Source organism: Centruroides vittatus, unplaced genomic scaffold (assembly GCF_030686945.1).
Source record: "Centruroides vittatus isolate TY-2023 unplaced genomic scaffold, ASM3068694v2 scaffold_450, whole genome shotgun sequence".
NCBI classification, from domain to species: Eukaryota; Metazoa; Arthropoda; class Arachnida; order Scorpiones; family Buthidae; genus Centruroides; species Centruroides vittatus.
In genome coordinates this window covers 1,481,025-1,492,176 of record NW_027122709.1, presented here as the reverse complement: position 1 = coordinate 1,492,176, position 11,152 = coordinate 1,481,025, and the positions used below count along the sequence as shown (strand labels likewise).

General features: G+C 33.7%; 2 non-coding genes and 1 pseudogene across 2 annotated transcripts; 2 read left to right on the top strand and 1 right to left on the bottom strand.

Moving 5' to 3' along the window:
• Positions 1-5,509: 5,509 nt before the first annotated feature.
• LOC136989267 (5S ribosomal RNA) lies at positions 5,510-5,628 on the bottom strand (annotated as a pseudogene).
• A 2,758-nt stretch (positions 5,629-8,386) lies between these two features.
• Positions 8,387-8,505, top strand: LOC136989264 (5S ribosomal RNA). The gene has a single exon (XR_010882886.1). It is a non-coding gene; the product is annotated as a 5S ribosomal RNA (ribosomal RNA).
• Positions 8,506-10,684: 2,179 nt separating this feature from the next.
• Positions 10,685-10,757, top strand: TRNAR-ACG (transfer RNA arginine (anticodon ACG)). Its single transcript has one exon. It is a non-coding gene; the product is annotated as a tRNA-Arg (tRNA).
• The last annotated feature ends 395 nt before the right edge of the window (positions 10,758-11,152 follow it).

Genomic DNA, 11,152 nt, shown 5'->3' with positions numbered 1-11,152 from the left:
TTGTTTATCTAAAGTTATTAACTATAAAAAAAATTAGATATATCCGAATCCCTTTTTAATAACTTGCGTAGGTTACACAACACCCCGGGTCACTCCCAACCAGAGCTATAAATAACTGAACGGGCAAAGACGCCAAACATTGAATTTAATACATGCTGGTGATCGCCGTATTGTGTGGGGAAGACAACATTTTCTATTGGCTTGTCAAAGCATTGCATACGGAGTTGATGTTATTTATACTAGATATAATTTAATATGGCTTTCAGAGTCTCGACATTTAATTGTGATTTATCACATGTCAACACTACGGTAGAAAAATAATCAAAACGAAAAAAAAACGAAAGAAATGTGTTAATTTTGAAGAAAAAGCTTCAAAGTACAATTCCCCTCTTCTCGCCTTAGCGCGAAACTTGACACCAATGAGTCATTGTTTACACAGCTGGATGACCTTGAGAACAGCTGGTGTCGTCTTTCGCGGGACATTCTCATGAAACTCTCGGGAGGAGAAGGGTAAAAAGTAGGGTGAATACTAGATGGTGGTATATTTCTAAATATTTTTTTAAAATTACGATTTTAATTGATATTTCCGACCCCCCCGACTTAATTAAACGTAATTATAAAAAAATCTATTAATTAAAAAATTAAAAAACTATTGGATGTTGTTTTTGACATCAGAAAATAGCTTTAAATAACTTTACCGAAGTAAAATCGACGCACTAGAAGTTTAGAATGATGAATGAAGTTCCATAAAAAAATCCCATAAAAAAACAATTAAGCGTTAATTGCAGGTCATTAAAGGTTAATTAAAATCGCAATAAAATTTTTTCGCGCGGGTAAAAATTTTTGAAAAAATTTGGAGACTTAGAAAACATTTCAAAGATCAAAAAATATGTTTTTCGGTCCCAAAGTACCGTTTTTTTGTAACGCTATAAAATTTTTCCGAGTTATCTCGGGTTATGTCGGATCTTGACGTCTATAGACGTTATATGCTAGATATAATTTAATATGGCTTTCAGAGTCTCGACATTTAATTGTGATTTATCACATGTCAACACTACGGTAGAAAAAAGCGCGTTCAGTTGCGGCATTAGTTCCTGATATGGACAGCGCATATTCCACAATTTTTAATGCATTATTGTGTGGAATGTTTCAAAGAACTCTTCTAAAATTCTAGGACATATGATCCTTTGAAATCCTACTTTCTTTCACAGGATATATGTTTTCAAAATTCGTTCAACAGCTGGCAAAAAATTAACCAGCGCGTTTTACTATATCTAAGTATTTTCTGATATTCAACTTTTGCAGTTTTACAAAATTCCTTAAGGCAACGCGCGTAGTGTATATATAAAAAATAAGAATATATTTTAATAATAATATTTTCCACATCTACGGGCAACAAGTTTATGAGACATAATTCACAAAAACTTAATCTTTCCATAACTCCGGACTTTTTAAAACGCCGCGGGACTCGGGAGAAATTGTTAAAAATCGCAACTGTCACGCCGATGGCGGGACAGTTCCTTCTGGTCACCTTAGTATACTGCCTACGAGAATAAAAGACGTGCGCGTAGAACGCACATTGTAGCGTGTAGGGGTAGTGAAAATATTCAGAAAATGCCTCAAAATTGTATTGTACTTCGGGCTTCTAAACTACTAAATATGATGTAAATGCGTACAATCGTCCCAATGCAACAAACAATTTTTACACCATAGATATTTTAAAAGTAAAAAAAATTATTGTAATTTTTTCCTATTCTGTGAATATTGTATTAATCTCACAGTTCATTTATTTCCTTTTCCTTTTACCTTCACATACCGAATACTTTATTTTTCTATAGCATGTACGAACTTTGGAAAAATTTTCACGACAACTGTAAAAGAATACAAAATATCAATATTTAATAAACCACGGTATCGCCCAATTTACGCGTATTTTTTAAAATTCAAAACGAAAATTAACTTTACAAATACTAACAATAACTTCTACACTCAAACCTGTTTTTGTGCGGTCTTTTTTGTCCGATTTTTTATACGTGCAATGTGTTTTGTGCAATTATTTTTGTGCAGTATACCAATTTGATTGAAATTCATATACTACACACAAAAAATCGCACAAAAATAGACCGCACAAAAACAGGTTTGAGTGTATTATAAATATTTAACTATATTTTTAAAAATTATAAATTTACAAAATTATTTCACGTAATTAATATATAAGACATATTACTATAAATTGACTGTATTGTTATTAGGAAAATAATATTTGCTTAATTTCAAACCAAACCATTACAAATAAATAAAATTTTTCAACGTGTATAACATATAAAGCATGAATCGTTATTTATTATTTAATATAATAGATTAATAAAATAATTATAAAAATCTCTCAAATATATAAATTATATCTCAAAGTTTCATTGCTTCATTGTGGAGTTATTGTTATCTATATATATAAGCCATTGGTCCCATCTGTAATGTGTAATGGAATGCCTTGAACGCCCAATAGGGGCGCCCCATTCTGAACCTAGCTGAATCCATAGTGGACTTCCTAAAAGAGCCCTTCTTAGTTCCCACACGGTAGAAAGAGTTTTATAAAAAATAAGAATCATTAAGACAAATAAATCAATAAATATGCATCGAATTAAAATTGAAAAAAATGAGGTATTTTTGTCACGCGGAAACGCAACAATATCGACAACAATATATTTTTGCATTGTTTCAGTTTCTTTGTTGTAAGTGGGCGATTTTCGAATGCGAAAGACACTTTACGATTTTTTGCTTCACTTCTTGAGAATAATTGCTTCGGATAGAAATGTGAGTAATATTTTGATAAAAATAGGATTAGCGATCTAGAAATTCTTCACTGGGTAATCATAAGGTTCTTGTACTTCATTAAGAGCACAGAACTATAATTTAAAACATTAATTTTAAACTGACTTGGAATATTTCAAATCAGTTTAAAATACGGAAATTTATTTTGATTTATTAATTTATTATTTTTCTATTTATTATCATGGCGGCGTCGCTTCATTCAAAATTTCCTGTAGTTGTAGTCTGTGAAATGTGCACTGTATTCCCATGTTGAGTCTTACTGTCAAATCTGCATTAACTATTCTTATGCCACAACTTTCAATAGTTTCCTATACTTTAATGTTTTTGCTGAGCTTTACTTTTTCTACTCGGTTTCACCAATAAATGTGTTCGGGAACGGTCGATTATCCCTTACGTAAGAAAGTCGACCGTATAAAAAGCTTTAATGACACCGCCGCTGCTAGAGACTTCCAGTAGGAGCGTCCCGGGCTACTAGTTTATTTATATTTAGCGTCGTTGGAATAAAGTCCACAACTACTTTATTTACAAAGAAAATATTTTTAAAATGATTTTTAACTAGATACGATGTCTCCGGTCCTATTTCAAAACTTATTATACAGTTACGGATATAGAAGAAAATTGTGGTATGAAACTATTCAAAAGGTAGGTCTTAGCTCACGGTGGATATGCTCATGCATTAATGCGGTCCCGGTCACAGGAAACAAAATTACAAATTTACACTGCAAAAGTCTTCGGCTCGTTACTTTGAGCGTCATATTTTTTGTAAATAGGGAATAAGAAGAACCCCTTTCCTGTTTACCATAAAAATAGAGCAAAGCCATCAGTTTTTTACCCCAAAGTCGAAATTATCGATAATCGTTCATTCCTGTGAACCAGTTAACACACAACATCCGTACTTTTCAATGAAAATATCTTTAAAAATCTTCCTCCGTATAAGTTTTAGCATTTTGCAAATATCTCTGATATCTCTCTTGACAAAGTTGCACAGAGAAGATTAAGAGTGTGTATATTCAGTGTACCAGAGCCCCTTTAGCCGCCACTCGAAAACATCGCGTGACGTTTCCACTTCGCAGGACGAGGACCTAGACGTTGGATTTTGAAAAGCAGTGTTCGTGTTGTTACGGTAACGAAGCGTGATATGTAAATGAAAATGCGCGAGTTGTAATGAAATGACGAAATTGTAGGATCTTCGATTGGTGAAATTCGTGCTGATTGATGCATTAAATTATATATCCTTACCTGGCGCCGAGGTTTGCGGTGAATAAAATAAGGATACTTCCAGGCTAGGCCCTGTCACTACATTCGGACTGAAGCGGATGAATTTGTGGTACTGGTAAATACCTACTAATCCTACACTAATCAACGTCGTGTCAAGCACGTAATTGTATCAACTAGTCTTAAGTTCGAAACCCCGGGTCGTACATCGAACAAAGGTCTTCTCCCGGGCACTCGACTATTCTACGAAATCATACAAACTGAAATCTCACATCGAAACATTCTAACGATAGATTCCGGAATGGGAGCTTTTACAATACACGAAATCGTCTTCATTGTTTAATAATAAGTATCAAACAATTATCGAAATAATTATTACATTTTCAAGTGAATGATAGAAATTATTAATTTTGTTTTTCGTTTCAAAATGACCGTATTTTTCTACAGTATTTGAAAAATTCGATATTAGTTTATCTTCGTACGGTTTCAAATACCTGACAGTGGTTTATATAACATAATGTTTTGTCTGGTAAGTAAGATGACAGGAGAGAAATTTTTCTAAAAAGAAACGTTGCTGATACGGTTGAATATAAGGAGGGTGTTAATAATATGCAGGATGAAAATAGAGTCCAAATGTGCTTAAAAGCAGTCTTACATTATTTCGAAACTTTACTACTTGCGTGGTTGTGTTTCCGGATAGAGTAAAACAAAAAATAAATGTTTAAATTTTTTGTCACTAATGAATGACAAATTATGCACGAGCATTGGTGACAGATTTTAGTAGCGTCTCTTGGTAAAGGCGCCATATTGACTAAGCTCGATCCTTCTGACGATAAATAGATATAGTAAATTGTGAAATGAGAATTAATATCGCGGTGTTAAGTGGCACAAAGTCGCCTTTTGTCGAATTACAACTTAAGTTCGACACTATTAGCATGTTTACTTGACCATCCTTGTTGTCACCAATCGATTCTCTAGGTGTTCGGCGTTAATTTATTTTCTACTCTTTGAATTACTTGAACTTTTTAAGATAAAGATATATTCGTGGATGTTCCTTATAGATAAAAAATGACTTTATAGATATGCGCGGTTATTAATAAGTGTCTGCTGGATCTATTCCTCTACTTATTATAAACGACTACAATAATCGGAGCTTAAATAGATTAATATGTGATTAATACAGTCGGTATTAATATTCCTGTGATAAGCCGAATCGTTTAACACATGAAAATGTACGTGTTCCTGCGCAACATGGCGCGAGTCGGACTAATCTAGTTTTTCGCACTTACAAAGCTTTGTGTGTCGCGGTCACAAAACTACAATGAGATTGCTTCGGCATTTTACAACGACTCATAGTTGTTTAAAATGAACCGCGCCCGGTCATGAAAATTGCAAGAAAAAATAAGAGAACGGAACGCTCATTTTGGCATTAGATAAGACAGAAAACGGAGCAAAACAGAAGTGGCAACAGCACCCGGTGTTTCCAAGTCGTCTCTGTCCGAAGTACTATCCGGGCCCGACGCTGCTTCACATCGGTGATCGGACGAGAACCGGTACTTTCAGCGTGGTATGGCCGTTGCCGGTTACCGACTCTTTTATCGCGCCTATTCGTGCGTTTCACTGCATTGGCCATTCCATATTATGCAAGCGTCAAAGCAGTCGGTCAAACGGATTATGATCAGAGAGCTTATCCACTGGTCCGTTAAAAGCAACGACGATGGCGTCGTATTATATGCTTTTTCACCCGACCCCAAACCTCTCCTGTAAATCCCGCTTCACTTTCGCAGTCGCGCCATCACGGACACCGACGACTACCCGATGTAAACTGGCTTTTCCTGTCATATCTGACTTTATAAGTGCGTTTCACTTAACAGCGTGCTTTACTCTCATTAGCCAGTCTACGATAATTTACCGAAACCAACAATTTAGAATGCCGAAATGCAGCCAGCAACCACCGGCGAGTCGGGCGTGAGAAATTCGAGACCGTAACGCGTAATTATCTAATCGCGTCATATTTTATTTGCAAATTTGTAAAAACAAAATTCATACAGATCCAAATGAAAACAAAGATTAAGAAAAGGAAATTATGCTTAGGTACCCGTTCTACGGATGTGGTGTAGACAGATGAAAAGGACCACAGAAAAGACCAAAGGATTATTCCTAAGCATTTCTTCCTGCACTTGTAATTCCTGTAATGTTGTCCGTAGACTCTGTCTTTTGTACGTTATCCAATTAAAAGGGCCAGTAATGACGAAATGCATTCCGGAGAGAGTTAATTAAATACTATATGCTCGGTTCATTAGTTCTAATTAAGTAACTTATGGTTTCTGTATCTTAGTAATACAGACAAGAAGCTTGTTAATATGATTTGCAAAGATTTTTAAAACCGGTTCGTCCTGCTGCAGGAGGCCTTTCTTCTTGCTACGAAATCGAAAACGATTGGATCGACCAACCACCGACATCTACCCAATCTCGTCCCGAATATGAAGAAGGAAAATTTATAAAACAATAAATTTCGAAACATTTCGTCTAATTTTAAACTCGAATATACAAAAATCAATATTTTTATAAACCTTTATAGAAATTATTATACATTCAGAAAACTTTTCGTTTAATCTCTGGCAGAATTTGCTATGAAACTATAACCTAATAAAAGAAATTATCTCTACAAACTCATATTTATTTGAGAGACTTTTACAAAGCATATCTTAAAATCTCAATGAGGCTATATCCACTGCTGTTATTTTAAAGTAGGTAATATCAGCATTCAAGAACCTATGATTCGTATTTATGAAATCGAATTGGTATAAACTGATGAAAATTTTAGTAAACTTGCTGATATGAACCGGACTTACAATGAATAGGCTTTAAACTTCATCCTGTCGAAATTAGGTTCAAATCTATCTCTAAAACTCTTTCTCCGTCGTTGACACGAAGTTGTATAAATATAAAGGGAATTGCAGACATATCCAAAAGTCGAAATACTTACATTTAATTAAATTTTGTACAAACAACTTTCGATTTAAAGTTTCTATAAATACCTCGAACGAATTTCTTACTTGGATAAATATAAATAAAATTAAAAAAGTCTCTTACTCCGAGGGTCGATAATCGCCAGAATCAAAAAACATCGCATTCGAAGATCTTTGCAAAAATCGCAACAAAAAGAGCAAAACAATAAAATTGCAATTGTCGACTTTCTTTGTTAAGTGCTAATTAAAAAAAATAAATATTTTCAAGAATTAATTTCTATTCAATTCTTTTTAGAATATGATAACCAACCAGACGTGTGTGTATAATCATTATTCCACAAACGTAAAGGTAACGTGATTTTCCCATAACATAAGTAGAAATGCTGAATTTCCTGTACGACCATAAAGTCAGTCGTTTCGATAATTTTGATAAGGCATCGCGTGCGCTTAAATTAAAAGTATAAGAAACGTAGAGAAAAAAACCGCGAGCGAGCTCAAAAGCGTTTTCTGTCGCGCCACTGGAACAGTGGCGCGACGGATAACGCGTCTGAGTACGGATCAGAAGATTCCAGGTTCGAATCCTGGCTGGCTCGTCTCTCTAACATTTTCTTGTTTTTCCACGATTGTTTTAAACGTTGCGTCGTTTTTTAAATAGATATATATAAGTTTTTCGGCGACGAAATTTACACGAGGCGCTGAAAAGAATCGAATCTATCCTCCGAAAATGTCGTGGTTGAGTAAAGAATAAGAAAACGTCGTTGGAAACGAATTTTAAGTTGCGACTTCCGGTGTAACTGCTGGCTGGGAAGAATCTGAATCCATGCACTGTTCTTCTGTTCGGAAGCAAAGCAATTGGAATGAAACCGGTAAATGAATTAAGAATCAATAATAATACTGATCTTTTTACTGCATTCTGTCGAATTACGAAATTACTGCGTGAAATGTGTTCGTAAGAAAAAGTAATGCAGAATACATTAAAATATAATTTTTCCTATAAAGGAGTTAGCTAGATGACTCTATCGTTAAAGGTAAAGTATGATGTACCGGGGCTGATTTGGGGAGGAGAGCATATATTTTAAATGAAATAAACGAAAAATTGCAAGCCGACATTGCGACAATAAAAAGAATTCTTGGTGTGATCTTTCGATTGTTTATTATTTATAATATTACATATATCTAGACAGATGCGTTATAATAAGTCTTATTAAATTAGTAAAATTATCAATTTTTAATAAACTTTTTGTCTATGGATCCCGGTTTTAAGTGTATTTAGCGTGGAACGGAATGGGAGGAGGACGAAAAGCGACATTGCAAACGCGAATTGGCATACGAATATGCATGTGATGCTGCGAAGGGCATTTGTTTTCGACAGCGGCCATACCACGCTGAAAATACCGGTTCTCGTCCGATCACCGAAGTCAAGCAGCGTCGGGCCCGGTCAGTACTTGGGACGCAGACGACCTGGGAATACCGGGTGCTGCTGTCACTATTTTTTCTCTTTCATTCTTACACCTATCTCTTATTTTTGTCTAACAAAATTTATTACTTGGCGCAGTAATTTTTCTTTAATCAAGCAAACATTTCTTTACTATACCCTGTACATTGCTTTATAAATTCTCAGTGTGACAATTACAAAGGCACACTGGGCGTTTAAATGCCTTTATCACGTGTAAAACAACATACTACAGCTATCGTCAAAATCAAGCAACAGCCTTTCTTATTTATATTTATATTTACTGAAAATTCAAATGTGAAATGCTATAATAATGTGGGTTTATAATTAAATAGAATTTGTATATACTAAGCAGATAGGAAGAGAGCGACGGTGGCGAAAAGTTTGCTTTGCTGAATACGAAATAAAACTTATAGAATTTATATTTAATAATAATTATTTTAGAATTTTCACAGAGTATTTTTGACAGAAAAAAGGTATTGCCGACGGATCGGTCATCGGACCAAGATTAGCTGATATTTACATGATTACAATAGATGAAAGAATTTCCAAGTTAACAGGTATTGAACATTATGCAAGATATGTAAACGATATGATAATAGTATATGATTCTCAAACAGTTTCATTTAAAGACATTAAAGACTATGCGATCGTGACGATTAAAAATATTTTGTTTCTTACGTTACGCGATGTTTCGCTAATTAAATTTCTACAAAAATATTCGATATCAAATAAAAAAATAACTTTTAATTTCTAACGAGTCATTCATATCAAAATGGCAGCGGCAACAGTTAAGAATATTTCGTTTCTTACGTTACGCTAGAAAAGTTTTTACAAGAAACATGAAAATAGCGAAAAAATAACTATTATTTGCTAGCAAACTTTTAATTTTAAAAGTGCGGCGGTCTATGGAATTATAACAAATTCTAATCTCTGCAACGTTTCGATGAATAATATTTCTATTTTTATCAAAATATATGTACAGTATATTGTGTAATCTGCCAAAATGTTACTTACATTTATATTTGAAGGAATTATTCTCAAGAAATAAAGGAAAAAATCGCAAAAGTTTCTTTCTCATTCAAAAATCGCCGACTTACAACAAAGAAAGTGAAACAATGGACAAATGTATTGTTGCCGATATTGTTGCGTTTCGCGGACAATCAAGCCGATTTAGTAAAAATACCTGTTTATTTTTAATATAATGCATATTTATTAATTTATTTTTGTTTTAATGATTTATATTTTTTAAAGCTTATTCTGCCATGTCGGAACAACTGGGGGAGGGCTTTTTACATGCTATATAAAGTAAACTCTTTAAAGTACTTGCCGGAGATAATAACTTACTTTATTTAGGAACTTTCTCTCGCACATGTGACAATTTTATTTATTAATATATAAGAATTAATGAATATATTTATAAAAATATATTCAACAAAAGGCAAACAATAGAAATATCTATTGCAACTTTATTTATCATTTTATTTTATAATAAAAAATTCAAGAAAACTTTCTATTTCAAGATGGCAGCGGCTATTAAAATTATAACAAATTCCAATCTGTCGATCATTTCGATAAAAAATATTTTTTTTCTTACGTTACGCAATGTTTCACGTTACGCATATTTCAAACGATTGTGGAATATTTTAAATAAGTTTATAATATAGAGATTTGTCTTTAAATGGATATATTTATTCCAGTTCTGTGCTATAACTCAACTCGAGAAATTTTGTGATTACTCAATGATACATTTCTAAACCAGTTGTTCTATTTTTATCAGAATATCTCTACAGTATATTGTGTTATCTGCAAAAATATTACTCACATTTCTATCTGAAGCAATTATTTTTAAGAATTAGAAAAAAAAATCGCAAAAGTTTCTTGGTTATTCGAAAATCGCTTTCTTCCAACAAAGAAAGTGAAACAATAGAATAATGTATTGTTGTCGATATTGTTGCGTTTCGCGTGACGTTCAAGCCGATTTAGTATAAATTTTTAAAAAATGAAATATTTTTGTCACGAGGAAACGCAACAAAATCGGCAACAATACATTATTCTATTGTTTCACTTTCTTTGTTGGAAGAAAGCGATTTTCGAATAACAAAGAAACTTTTGCGACTTTTTCCTCTAATGCTTGAAAATAATTGCTTCGGATAGAAATGTGAGTAATATTTTGATAAAAATAGGATTAGCGATGTAGAAATCCCGGAGCGGGTCAGTGGCGCAACGGATAACGCGTCTGAGTACGGATCAGAAGATTCCAGGTTCGAATCCTGGCTGGCTCGTCTCTCTAACATTTTCTTGTTTTTCCACGATTGTTTTAAACGTTGCGTCGTTTTTTAAATAGATATATATAAGTTTTTCGGCGACGAAATTTACACGAGGCGCTGAAAAGAATCGAATCTATCCTCCGAAAATGTCGTGGTTGAGTAAAGAATAAGAAAACGTCGTTGGAAACGAATTTTAAGTTGCGACTTCCGGTGTAACTGCTGGCTGGGAAGAATCTGAATCCATGCACTGTTCTTCTGTTCGGAAGCAAAGCAATCGGAATGAAACCGGTAAATGAATTAAGAATCAATAATAATACTGATCTTTTTACTGCATTCTGTCGAATTACGAAATTACTGCGTGGAATGTGTTCGTAAGAAAAAGTAATGCAGAATACATTAAAATATAATTT